Source organism: Syngnathus floridae, chromosome 5 (genome assembly GCF_059516105.1).
Source record: "Syngnathus floridae isolate MCC-2025c chromosome 5, RoL_Sflo_1.0, whole genome shotgun sequence".
NCBI lineage: Eukaryota > Metazoa > Chordata > Actinopteri > Syngnathiformes > Syngnathidae > Syngnathus > Syngnathus floridae.
In genome coordinates this window covers 9,985,846-10,000,052 of record NC_142417.1, presented here as the reverse complement: position 1 = coordinate 10,000,052, position 14,207 = coordinate 9,985,846, and the positions used below count along the sequence as shown (strand labels likewise).

Genomic DNA, 14,207 nt, shown 5'->3' with positions numbered 1-14,207 from the left:
TTCTCGCCTCCCTTTCTAATCTGTTATTCCTTTTGTTCATTTACCTTTTGTTCTTTCCCTTTATATGTTTGCCTCTATTCTTTAATTGCTCTTCCCACCCAGTGTGAGCCCTGTCTCTCTGCCCTCCTCCCATGTCCCAAGAGAAGTAAGGAGACGCGGCCATGTGGCTTTGCTGACAATGACATGAATGGCCGTGGTGGCAGGGCCACCTCTCTGAGGACGAGGATACATGGGGGGAGGAGGGAGCGGGGAGGTGAAGGAGGAGGAGGAGAAAAGATGCAGAGAATGAAAAGGGGTGGGAAAGATGAGCACAAGAAGCCTGAGCTCAGCCCTTATTTCTCTCACCATTCTCTATGGTTGAGGAGGAATCCCTACCCTGGGTGGTTTTTAGAGTGGAAGGTAGGATGAAGACTGGGGAGGGTAGTTAAGTTTAAATCACAGACGACAAGCACACAAGAGGATCAACTTCTACAATTCTCCTCTGAGGTTAAAGCATGTGATGCACTGAAGGATAACAAAATACATCTGACATGTTTTGCCTTGGCGTTACTATGAAGTTGTTTACGTAAAACTCAGCGAAGCAACTGGGTACTATTTTACACAGCAACATAGTTCACATGTGTTTAATTACACCCTTAAAACCCAAACTGCCGTGTTTCACTGACAAAAATACAAAAGAATTAAAACGTGGCACCAACCCCGTGTCGTGGTCCAAGTCTTCGTTCCCACCAAATATTGCAGCTCCATAAACAACTACATGGCAGCCACTGAATGATTGAACTCTGAGCTCCCAGATGAAGAGGGTAGTAAAGCCAGTCATAATGATGATGATGATCATAATAAAAAAAATGAGCTCGCTGATGCTAATAACTCGCCGTTAAACAATTCCAGTTCCAACTTATTGTGTCATCAGGCAAAGCATCAGAAGAAAAAAAAGCATCCTGCTGTGAGAAACTACAAACACAAAAGTGTTTAATGGAACAAACATGCTCACACAATTCCATTTATTCATCGCACATCCCGACCAAAACAAAAGGATATCGAAAAAATGCCAGGCGAGTAAGAGCTCATGGAAAGGCGCAATTTGAGGTAGAGAAGGAAAGACCCTCACCCAAATACTACCACCAAATCACTGTTGCACCCCCACATCATCTAATACTTGCCACTCTGCCAACTAGTCCATAGCACACCGTCAGCATGCAGATAATTTTTTGTTTTAATAGAATCGCTTAAAACAATTAATTATATCCCCCCCCCTACCCTTCACACCTCTTCTTCACACCCCACACTAACACCCTCACACACTCATTCCCCTGCGTCGCAGGAGATACAGCCGGTAATAAAAAGGCATTTATTGGACGATTTTCTGGAGGCCCGTTGGTTATTAACATGTAAATTAAATCATCACAGCTGTTCCATTTTCAATCAGATGGAGTTTGAGAGAGGCGGGACGCAGACGAGGACACCGCTGCACTGATTTTATTACGCACACCTTCATTAGGGAGGCCTGCAGCCACGGGCACCACCATAACAATCAACCTCCTGACATAAACAACATGAAGATTCGACTAGCATGTAAAGTACACCCACACAATAGTAATGATGGCACAATGAACAAAACACATTAAAAACAGATAAACCACAAAATAACTTCAATACTTACATACAAAATAGACAATTAGGGGTGTCTTTTTTCTTCTTTGGTTTTGTTTCAGATTTACTGGGGCCAGTGATGTTCTCTTTGGTGTGTTTTATTTGTTGAAGTCAATCGAACGTTTTTTCTCTTTTTGGACTTTCAAATGCAGGCATCCAAAAGCCTAAAAGCACCCCGACTTCCCTGCTGCCCTGGAGACAGGACAGATAACGGTTGTCATTAATGAGATTGCTAGTCTGGCACAAAATGCATCCAATGATGGACTTTGTCTTTGATGGTTTTTCTAATCCATGTATATATTTAAAAGGCCTTGGAGATGACCATCCTCGTAAGAAGCAGTACTTAGATGTGCAGGTCAGCAAGACGAAGGGCTGTGATGAGATATTGGTAAATCTGTGTAGAAAGGTTAATGTCACCCACTGAAGGCACTAATAGTTTAGCTTTGACACTGGCCTGTAGGGAATATGGTGGAAATCTAATAGAAACTAACTCATTGACGCATAAAATGTACGTTTCAACTATTTCATTATCCCCATACCATATATCAACAGGGTTGAAGTAGATGGCCTTTTTTCTCCTCTTTTTCCCCTCAACTCACAAGCCTGAGAGGATATTGATCTTTCATCTTTTCTGGGGAAGAATCACATTATTGCCAATAGGGAATTAAGTGCCACAGCCATATGGAAATTAAAGCATGCTAGGCAGTGGAACGTGGCAATAAAGTAATGTATGTCCACACGGGAGATCGATTTATCTTCTTAATAAGTGTAAATGGATCAGTGGATTTGCAACATGCACTACAATATGTGCACTCTAGCCATCAACTAAATGAAGACAGCAAATAACTTCACAGAAGAGGGAGGGAAAAAGTCAAGAGTTATGACCGACACTGTAAGGGTAAGTGTTAATAAAATGCCATAAATGCATTTATGTTTTTATGGGGAATTTAGCCTCTCAAAATCACTCTAATACAAAATATTTTTGAAGATCCAAGGATAGGGAAGGTGAGGTTTGTGTGACGATGAAAAGACAGAAAGCACCATGTACTTGTGTGTGAGATAATGGAGTAACCTCCAGTTTGTCCGTGAAAAGAGCATCTGGCTGCATTCTAGAAAAAAAAAAAAAGAGAGAAAAAGGTTGTTATTTTTAGGGCCGATTGCAATGTGAAAGGCCTCTGAGTTTAGTGTGCAGAGATAAAAATCATAGTCAAAGGAAAGGAAAAGAAGATTTGTAAAGAAGATCATTAAAAAGAACAGGACAAACAAGACAAAAGAATTTGTGGTTGCGGTAAGAGAAATCTGAACATTTACCATCGCGATGATCTCACTGCTGCGAATCTCCGGCAACCATCCATAAAAGGGAAAAAAACAACAACAGACGCAACTCTAAAAAGAGATTCCTAATTTACATAGATTATATATTAATCCAGATGAATTAGCATATATATTTGAATTAGGATTTAACCGCTTTAAGGCCTCCTTTTGATTATTCCACTATGACTCCAACCTCAGATCACGCTGAATAGAATTTTGTCTTGAACATTAACAGACTATGCTAATAGTGGCTAATGGTGATATGCAGATTTAGTTAATTACTAAGTGGATTTCACTCCACTTTGCTATGCTCTGCCTCACGAGCTGAGCATGTTTGTTTTAGTTTTTATATTCACAGAGGCTTATTAAGTCATATCCTCCAGTTAATGCAAGAGAATAAACTTTGCTGGAATTTGGCTCCCATCCCATTTTTTTTTCTGCTGAACAAAAGAAAATGATCCTACACTTCCTCCTCATCTTCATGATTATTGCAGCCCTGATCGTCATCATCGCCGTAATTTGCCTCATTATCTACAGTAGTTAGTGTAAAGATGATCCTCCTAAAATATGTCCCCCCTTTTTAATTCAATGTAGCTATATGCATGCCTGCACCAAAGCTTTTTAGCAGTGGAAATAATCTTCAGCTCCCCTACCTTGTAAACAGCGCAATTAATCGGCCCTGGCATCGGTTTTATGACTAATTTTCCTGTGGCGCAACAAACTTGGCTACATGTCATATTGGTTTATTGTTGTGGCACTGATAATCAATAGCATGGATGCTGAGACGCCGTGGCAGGCCTGTTGTGAATTGATCTACCGTGGATGTGAAAGTCTTTGCCGCCTTCAAAATGACAGGCCGCATATCATGAGCTTGTAGTCTGTTTAACCTTTAGAGGATGATGTAGCCACACACTGATGCAGCTGGAAACACAGCGAAGGCACTAACTAATAAAGCCTGTTGTTATTTTGTAATACACCCTTCTCGCAGCAATAAAATGTGAAGGTGTCGAGTGACTCATAGGAAAAGATTTGGGATCCCCTCCTACAATCTACATACTCAGTAGCCCCCCCACCTCCCCCAAATGGATGCAGGGCGCCAGCTCTTGTGTCACATGCAACGTTGACTATGAATTTTATCACATTGATCAAGGGGTGCTAACTTGTAATAATTGGATGTTAAATTAAATAGCTCTCTTCTATTCCTTGCCATCTCAATTGTAATTGTCATTGGGTGGCAGTTAATATGATGAATGAGCGATTGTGTTTTGCGCAGTGAAGCATGACCCCAATGACTAATGCTACTTTTGGCTGCATGGCAAGCCTCCATTTTTCAGCCTCCGCTTTAATGTGTGCCAATAGGAATATTAGGAGGACTTAGTAGTGGTAAAGGAGAGAAGAGAGGGGGCTAAATATGGCTTTGGGCTCTTGCATGAGAGGATTAGGGGATCGCAACTTGACAAATTCACTCATTCCAAGTGTATCCTACATGTTTGCCTGCAACACAGTTTTGATCGACACAGTTTTTGTGCTATCTTGTAAGGTTGCAGCTCTCGAGCTTCTGAATTGCTCTGAATGGTTTGAATCTTGGCTTGGACTTTTTCGTCTGGAATTTACGTACTCTCCGTGTGCCTGTGTGACTTCAGCTTCCTCCCTCATTCCCAAAACATGAATGCCAGGTCAATTGACTGCTGTAAATTGTCCATAAGACTTTGAATAGTTTGTTTAACCAGTCACACCATGCCTCACTTATGACCTAGTTATAGAAGAAGTGGACGAAAAGAGATGAGTGGATGGATGACCATCACCATCTTGTTGATGTTATCTTTCTGAAATGCTGTGTTACATTCATCCCAGATGTAACAAGACACATTATCATAATAATAATAATTATTATAATTATAATAATAATGATTATGATAATAATAATAATGATAATGATAGTAATAATGATAATGATAATAATAATAAATTGCATTCATAAAGCAGCTTTCAAGCAATACATGGACGCTGTCCAGTCAGAATAAAATCATTCAATAAGATAAAATATATTATACCTTACAAAAAATACAGCTTTCGTAGTGGTATGACCTAGAATATTCTGTCAAAGCACTTGAGTAATATTCAAACGTGTTTAAATGAGCCTTTATGTTCTTTTTGGTCAGCCGTGGTTTTTGTCTCGGAACAATGCTGGATGAGTCGTTTCAGTGCTCTTGGGGTAATATCTGTAGGCTGGGAAGGTTCACCACTGTTCCATGCTTTCTCAATTTGTGGATAATGACTCTCACTGTGGTTCGTTGTCGTCCTAAAGCTTTAGGAATAGCTTTGTAAATCTTTCCAGACTGAGAGAGTCCATTACTTTATTTCTCATCTCTTCTTGAATTTCTTTTGATTGCCACATTTTGTGGCAGCTTTGTGAGATCTTTTGGTCAACTTTGGTGTGTTTTTTGATTGAATAGCTATGCAGGTAATCAGACTTGGGTGTGGTCAATGAAAACAAAATGAAAAATGAAGCTACAGTAAATCCATGAACGCGTCCATTAAAAGACTGCTCTCACTGTTCACCTGGACATGTACAAAAACCACATTTTACAGTCCAAGGACTCTATTGCTTCTGCCAAATCCACTTACTTTTCCAGTCTCATTTTGTCCCACCGTGGTAACCCTAAGGCTCTTTTCTCACTTCTCAACAAAATTCACTCCCCTGAGTGACCTGAAAGGTGCTTCTAAATTAAATGTATTATTATTATTATTTGTTAAAGACATAGCCTTATATGACAGACACCTCCTCACTTCTTGACCCTGTCACTCTTCATCCATAAGAACTGCCAGCAATGGTTTCATGTTGCCATCAAGGACACCATACTACTCAAGTATATCATCCCCAGAATTCCCCCTATGGAGAGACAACCTCTAGACAAGGTCCTCTTCCAAGATGAAAACAAGTGGTATTAATGCTTACAACAAACTGAAATTAACACTTCTATTTTAACATATTTTACAGAATATTACAGTTAAAATACATCTGGTTGAATTGTAATATTTGCTCCTTCAATTTTTTACTTCACTCCTACAATATTTACTATTAATATTTATTTACATATTTATTTGATATGTTATGCAGACTATACAATGATGTACATAAGTGCGGCAAAACAAATACAAACAACTGTTCAGACATTTGTGGAGGACTGGATCATCCTAAATAAATACGCGACAGCACGAAGCTAATCCATCTTTTCTCCCTGTGACACAGGAGAAATCCCAAGCATTAAGACTGACAAAGACACAAGGTCCAAAGTAAATACACGTGTAGCTAAAGCACACATACACACATTCACCACCATCCTAAGTGATCTTGTGAAGGTTAATACAGCAGCAAATAACCATATTCAACAGGCTCATCTCCCTCTACTCATTAGCAGATGAACGATAGGCCTATATTTAAAGAAGCATCACACATTAGTGTCATCATAAAATGCGCCTGGATATTCATCTGCGTACACAGAAGCGTGTGCATGAAACAAAGTTGTGCATTCACACCTGACTATCTACACACATAAAGGGAGGATTGAGCATGCCAGACGGTGTTTTCATCATAGCTGGACAAGAATTATTCTCCATCCGCCACCTCCCAGTGCGGCATGTATTCTATTGCAGTGTGAGCGTGTCTGGTTCCCTGCATGGTGACGTGGAGCCTGCTCATGAGCTGACAGTCTACGAGCGAGACAGCTGTGGGGTGCGGGGCAACACCAGTGGCAGTGATTAGCATTAGCTTCCATGGGGCATCGCAGTAGCTGCTGGGAGATTCCATCATATGCATGGCCTGTCTCTTCATTGGAAAGTGACAACCCCCCGTGGCATGACGAGCTCAGTGTAGGCAACTCTAAGAATAGGCTTCATAAACACAATCCTCATCCCCCCTCTTCGAAAATATCATCACAGTTAACATCCTGTTATGATCATTCATTCCCACTGCAACCCAGCTATTTTTGTACATCACAATTACTTCAGATGCTTTTTATTACAAATTACTGGTTAGTAAGAAGGGTGTCATGTGCGAAAAGGAAGTGGTGGATAATATTGCAGAAACGGATCAGTGAGTCATGCATGAATCTTAATAGCAAAAGTCGGGCAGAAGGTATGATAGTGGTTGTCTAGTTCTGAGCCAATTGTGAATGTTATGTGCTCTGCACATGCAATTATAGTTTTTTAAATTTGCAAAACTCTACCTAACAATGACATCCCACACTTGGTGATCTGTCTACCACATCAATTCAATTTTCATTTTCCTACCGAAAGTCTTACACGATCATTTGTGACCTGATGTCCTGCGAAAGGCAGCATTGTTGCAAAAGTCACATTATGGAATGAAGAGGAACCAAAGCTAGCTCTTTGGTTCAACGAGTTGCTCATCGATGTCTGGAGTCACTATCACAATGAACTTCACAATGTTTCCAATCATCGTTATTTGTTTTGTCCTCTTCAGTCATCTTGCTTTCTGATTGGCTGATTGTCATTCAACTTGACAAACACAGAAATGGCATTTTTATTGTATATATTGATCGATGTTTTACATTTCCTCTCAGCCTTTATTAATTGATCACAAAGTAAAACACAATTTTTTCACAAAGCTTACAATGTCATAAAAGCAATGTACCAAAATATGAGTGATTTATTTTTTGTTTATTTTTGCTTGATTGGGTTTCCCAAATATTTTGGAGTTGGTAAAAATATTTCACAACTGCTTTTTGGCTTTGCGATTTTGATTAAACCTGTCAGCCACCTTAATGGCAGATGCATCACAAATAATGTATTTTTAAAAGGTTTGACTGGTTAATATGGTCCACAGAAAAAATAGCGTCGCACCCCATAAAGCTGGAAGACTGTACAAAAAAATACATGCATGGATGTGTTGACTTTGACTGAAGGGTTTCTGCTTCACTGATATTGATTTCCTGCGGGAGTGTGTATTTTTCTGCACATTTAAACTCTTTACTGAACTGCTTCCCAAATACACATAGATATTCACATAAAAAAAAACTTTAAAACATTTATAAGTTATTAGCAGATAATTTCTCACTTTAAAACCCTTTCATGTATAAATCATGTGTATTTTGACTTGAAGGGGGCCGTTTCTGTTATTGATGAGGTGCTCGACTGTAATCAATTAGTAAATAGCTTTTAAATAATGCATTTATTAGACCTAGTGATGTCTTTAATGCCAGTGCATTGCAGTGCAAATACTTCTGAAGTACCCTAACGAGTCTTTTCTGGGCCAGCTCGGGGTAAATGACACATCTGACTCTGACGTTGCCTTGTTTACACAGAGTTGCCATCTTGTAGCCAATGTATAAAGGATGGTACAAATTGTTATCATGCTCATCTTTGTGGAAAGGGCTTGTATTTATGTTTACTTACTGACTGGAGCTTCTAGGTCAATTTGCAATCTTACGTTGTCATAATCGGAATGAACGAAAAATAGTTCCTTCTAGTGTCACACTGTAATTTATGTTAAGTAATTACCTCGAGGACCTGAGAGGAGGAATCCACCACCTGCCTGTAGACAAAGCTCTTGTGAAGACCTGAGCTGTTTAGCCAAAGTCTGCATCAGCAGCCAGGTTATCCATCATCGTCAGCTGCATCCTGTTTGTGGTCGGTCAGCAACATGTGTATGTGCGCACACGCATAGTACACGAGTGCGTGTGGGAGAGCCGGGTATTGTTGGAGTGCTGAGGCTCTGCTGGCAGGGGTGGCTTTTAATTGGAACACCCAGTGAGTGGTATGAGTGCCGCTGTCACAATGAAAACTCCACAGACGGGCCCACACTGATTCACTCATATGGTGTGCTACTGTCTCCTGAGGGCTTGCAGATAATAAAGGCATTCACAGCTTTAAATACCCATGCATTGTGTGTTTGCGTGTGTGTCATACCTGCAATGTGTGTGCTCAGGCTGCCCATGTCCTAAGAGGCTGCCAAATATATTCTTGTTGTCCATACTGATTTGACAGCTGGATTGTTTAAACATTAGGGTATTGTTATTTTGGCTGGAGATTTAAATCAGGGTGCCGAGGGTTGAGAATGACACATGACTGCTGAGAATATTTATGGAAGTCTTGTGTCAATAATACGCTCATATATTATGTTTAACAGAAAATATCATACAGTTGTGGTGTTAGGATATATCCTGACATGACATACTTTCATGGAACTGACAATTTGTTATTTATATTTTACAATGTATACATTTAACTGTGAGGTTTGGGTTAGAATCTTAGCTCCAACAATGGTGTGTGGAGTTTACATGTTCTTCCTATGATTGCATGGGATTTCAACAACATGCATGTTTGGTAATTAATTGAACTTTAATTTACCCATAGATGAAAGTGTGAGTGTGATTGTTTGTCTAAATTTTACTGCCAAAAATGGAGTTGTGCAGAGTCCAGTAAAGTGTGGGAATAGTTTTACTTTGACAGTGTCAATCTAAAGTAAACATCTCAGAAAATTCCTTTTTATAGTTAGGTCTCATTTGGGTGCAAGTGTACATTTTATTGTGCATTGTGTTTGACTAATTTACATGCATATTTTTCTAACAGAGAACCTGGAATAAACCCACATGAGCATGGGGACAGTATCTGCAAACGCCACACGTGGGCCTGAGCTGAGTTTCAAACCCAGCACCCCTCGACTGTGAGGCATTCGGGTTAACCACCAGTCCCCCTGTGCTGCAGTAAGTATTTCTCCCTCAAATATTATTATCTTGTGAACATAGCTTGTCTGTCTTGTCCAAACACCCATGGTGAGTTTTCCTCTTTCCATCTCCTCTTCACTAACACTTTCAACAGTGTACTTCTGACTCATATTCATCCACTATTATGACATTTCCATTGCTTTGAATCTGCTCGCTTTTTCTCTCCGTCGCATTTGAATTCAACACACAACTCAAATTCTCTCTCTCTCTCTCTCTCTCTCTCTCTCTCTCTCTCTCTCTCTCTCTCTCTCTCTCTCTCTCTCTCTCTCTCTCTCTCGCGCTCTCTCGCGCTCTCTCGCTCTCTCTCTCGCACACACACACACACACACACACACACACACGTTCAATCCGCCCCCACAAGAACAACCTAAAGCGAACGCGCACATACACATTCGATGTTTCAGTGGGAGTGGTGCCTGACAGGAACAAGTGACAGCTCCCTAATTACCTCCTCACTGTAGACGCTGACGCTGCCTGAGACGCACTGCTCATTTTCCTCTTCCTTCTTCCTTCCATTCCTCCCTCCATCTCTCTCTTACCCATCTATCTATTCCCTTTCTTCCCACCACCCTCCTCTATCTCCCATGTGGTGAATTATGCATGTCCAGGAACTCCCAATCTGCATTCACACCAGCCCTGCAGAGACCAACCACCTACAGTAAATCAGTAAATGTTCCTGCCGTCTGTAGTTCTTTTTCTCGTTGTGCTTTTTTGACAACTACATCATATAGTATACATAGGTTTGGTTTCTTGATTCATTTGAATTTTGCATCCATCATGACTTGGAAAGGCTCGAGAGTGGTATAGGTCGAATGAGCCGTCTTCCTGCCCAGCCATTGGGACCTCTTATCCCTAAAGTGTCCATGTAAGAAGCAGGAAGAGGGCCTGGGGAGACAGCATGGGATCTCCAGAGAATGATAACATTCATAGTTGCGCCGCACAACAGTTGCCCCGGCACCCTCCGCCACACCTCTACCCCACCCCGGGTGTCAGCTCAAAGGCCCAGATTGCATTTCCAGTTGACGCCTTCTGGCCCCACAGGCATGTTTTGTTCTAATAGAAAATGGAACCCTTACATCCCCCACCCGCTCAGCCACACAGTTTGATTGTCCAGTGGGAGGTAGTGCACAAACAGCAGTGCTATTGAATCACCAGTCTGGCTATAGGAAGGAAAACCTTGCCTATGAAGGAAGATGGTGAGATGAGGTTAGAGAAGAGGTTTGGAATGAAACGATGGGAAGAAGAAGAGGCATTGACGCTGAACATTCAGGAAGAGAAGAGTATAGTGAGATGCTGCAGGTGGAGCAGAATGGTTGTGTTCATGGTCTATTGGCAGATGATAGTGACATTCAAGGGTCAGCTTTACAATTCTGTACACAAAGATTGACTGCCATATTGCTTTGGCACTGATTGGATAAATGCACTGAACCTTTGCTTTGTACTACTTAATCTAGCCACTGACTAGTACATTGCCACAGAGAAATCAAGTTTATATTCGTTCAACAGCAGAAAACCAACAACAAAAATGCTATACAGTATACGTCTGGGATAGCCAGTTGACCCTTAAGTAAATGGAAAATACCGAATTAAAATTAATTAAGCTAGTCCTTAACTTTTTTTATTTGTAGCTTGGGAAGTTAAACACTAATATTCAGTTTTCGTTGTCATTTCTTCAAAGAAACTTTAAATGAGCCTTCACAATTGAGGTGGTGACTTTTCAGGTGATTTGAACTTGAGGTTAATTGAGCTTGTTGGAGGAGAAAACATGGCTTTACTGCTGAAATGAAGTTTGAGAGCAATTTTGTGCTACTGAATAGCTTTTTAGTGATCCAGAAGGAAGACTGTTTCTCCTCTTTTTGAGAGTTATTAACTTTGCCAAGATGAACAACAGCACTCTCAGTCCAACATCACTATTTGTTCTGGCTTTTGTGAATGCTGTGACTCACAAAGGTTGCTTTATATTACTGCAAGTCCCAGTGAAACAGTTTGAAGAAAAAGAAAAAAAACTGTCACAGTGCAGTCATAGTAATTACATAACAAAACGAATAATTCCCCAAGTTTAACAGAAAGCAATGCACCCCAAGAAGGTCTAAAAATTAATTACAGAGCGAAAAACACCAAAATATTTTAGTTTTATTCTTGAAAGAGTCCAAAAGCAACAATCAGAAGCAAGCAAGCAACCAACCATTCTCAACACCGTTTATCCTGTTCAGTCTCGCAGGGGTTGACATCGAGCAAAAGGCAGATTACACTCTGAATTGATCACCAGCCAGTTGCGGGGGACAGAGAGAGACGAACAACCGGCCACACCCACATGTACGCCATCAATGAGCAGAAATCGATCCCACGCTACCCGCACACAAGTCAGATGAGTGTAGCTTATGCCTACACCATCTACGGCTCTAGTCAGAGGCAATACAACCACTGTGCCGCAATATCATTATTATTGTAATTATTATTATTGCCATCAACTTATGATTATCTCCCTTATATTCAATACTATTACCCTCAAACCAATAAACAATGCTGCAAGCTGAAAGACATAACAAGGACAGCCATGTGAGCAAGCAAAATGTCAAGTAAGATGTGCACATTTTCAACAAACGCACTAACTACTGTACTTGCATAAGTGCCAGAGCAGGTGTAGCCTTCAATCAGCATCTTGCACTATAGAACTGCACCCGTCGTTCTGATTGGAGAGCTCATTTCAGAGTTTGGCTAAAGGGCCATCAAAGTCCTGAAGAATGACTGTTCCTCTCAGAGTATAGGAAAGCAGGACAAAAGAGCCCAGGGTCAGAAAGAAGAAAGCTGAGTTCCTGTAATGGCTTTTTAGGGTAAATTAAGACGCAGGGAGCTGTTAAGGTTTGCCTCTATGGAGTGGTGACCCTTATTCACACAGGTCGCCGGCGCGGACTCATCACAATAGTTTCTTCTCCCAATAAGCTTCAGCACACCGTTTATCTGACTGCCACTTCCCATGATGTATTACCCCCTTCCCTGCCACAGGGCCTGTGTGTCATCAGGCCCGTGCCACTCTGCAAAGTCACCACAAGGCCCTCATTTCTAGCCCGGACCCCTTTTTGGGCTCCAGCTGTCTAATTTGTTACAGCAGACTAATGCTGCTCAGTCGCTAACAAATGAAGCTAATGGTTTGTCACAATCCGTCAAAGTCACTTTTCCTTAATTGTAGGGGACAGTAACATGCCGACCGGTCAAACACACAAATGCAGACACAGGCATTGCTCTTGGTCTCCTTCAGCTTTCTTCATGTTGTTATAGTAAATAAAGCATGCATGCATAAATAAATAAATAAATAAATAAATAAATAAATAAATAAATATAGGCTTCTGTAGTTGTGGTGTACCCAAGATTGTGTCTGCTCAATTTATACTTTAATCCAATATGTTTCCCAACCAACACACATTTTACATCTATGATTTAGATCATTTTTATGTGCGTTAACCAGTATGATGCACATTTGCATCTAAAAACATGTCAAAATGTGTGGTCGCTTCATTATTAAGGGGTTGAGTAAAACAATAATATTTAAATACTGTATTCATGTAGCCATGTTTGCTATTTAGATAGCCTTTTGGCTTTTACTTTTAACACAGAGCCCAAAAAGCATGCCATTTGTGACCTATGGGAAAAAAGTACAGACCTGTCATTAAAACTTAGTGTAAAAGTCGCCAGTGAAAAACCTGAAGCAACACATCCGCAAACATGATGGACATGTTAGGGTCTATGTTATATTTCACACAAAAAACTCATATTGGTGGTTAATTATCACTAATAATCAAAGCATGAGACCTTGACTAAATACAAAGCACATTTATATTCATCCTCGCAGTCCTACTTTAAATGTGCTGGAACTAATTTAGCTGTGATGCTTGAAATTGCAGCATGAGAAAATTACGGTGCAGAGGGATAAATGCAAGAGCCACTGGTGAAGAAGCATTGAGCTATTGCTAATTACCGCCTCATTAGCGGTAGTGCTTATCCATGTGGACAACAGTAGAGAAACAGCTGATAAAAACACATGCAGAGGCTACAGTTGAAAGAACAGTGCCGTCTTTTATGTCTTCATTGAGTCACTATACATTTCGGCACAGGAACACCCAAACCACTCGGGATGTGCTTGGTAATTACAGAATCCAATAAGTGTGATGACGGCTTTTCATTAAGACACTTGGGTGGGAGATGCAGTAAGGAGATTCAGTGGTGCAGCCTAGCTTTTTTTTTTTTAATGCAAAACGTGAGAAGCATCCTGTCACACCTCTTCATCCCCACACCTCCACCCCCCCCCCCCCCCCCCCCTGCATCTTCAAGGCATCCAGATGTTGCTGTCAGCCCAGTTCTGCAAAGGCGTTGCAGTATGGAACTTCCTAAAGTGATGACAAGAAACACCTCTGCCATAACCTGGGCCTCTGCATTTGCATATTTTTCTATTTTAATTTGTGGAGGAAGAATGCAAATGTATGCAAAATGAAA

At 40.8% G+C, this 14,207-nt stretch overlaps 1 long non-coding RNA gene across 3 annotated transcripts in view; it reads left to right on the top strand.

The window, feature by feature from the left end:
- LOC148398067 (uncharacterized) overlaps positions 1 to 14,207 on the top strand; it is a 188,663-nt gene that overhangs the window by 102,581 nt on the left and 71,875 nt on the right. For all 3 annotated transcript variants that reach the window (XR_015858638.1, XR_015858637.1, XR_015858636.1), the window contains exon 3: positions 9,562 to 9,695. This is a non-coding gene — a long non-coding RNA (uncharacterized LOC148398067). The remainder of the gene's footprint in view (positions 1 to 9,561; positions 9,696 to 14,207) is intronic.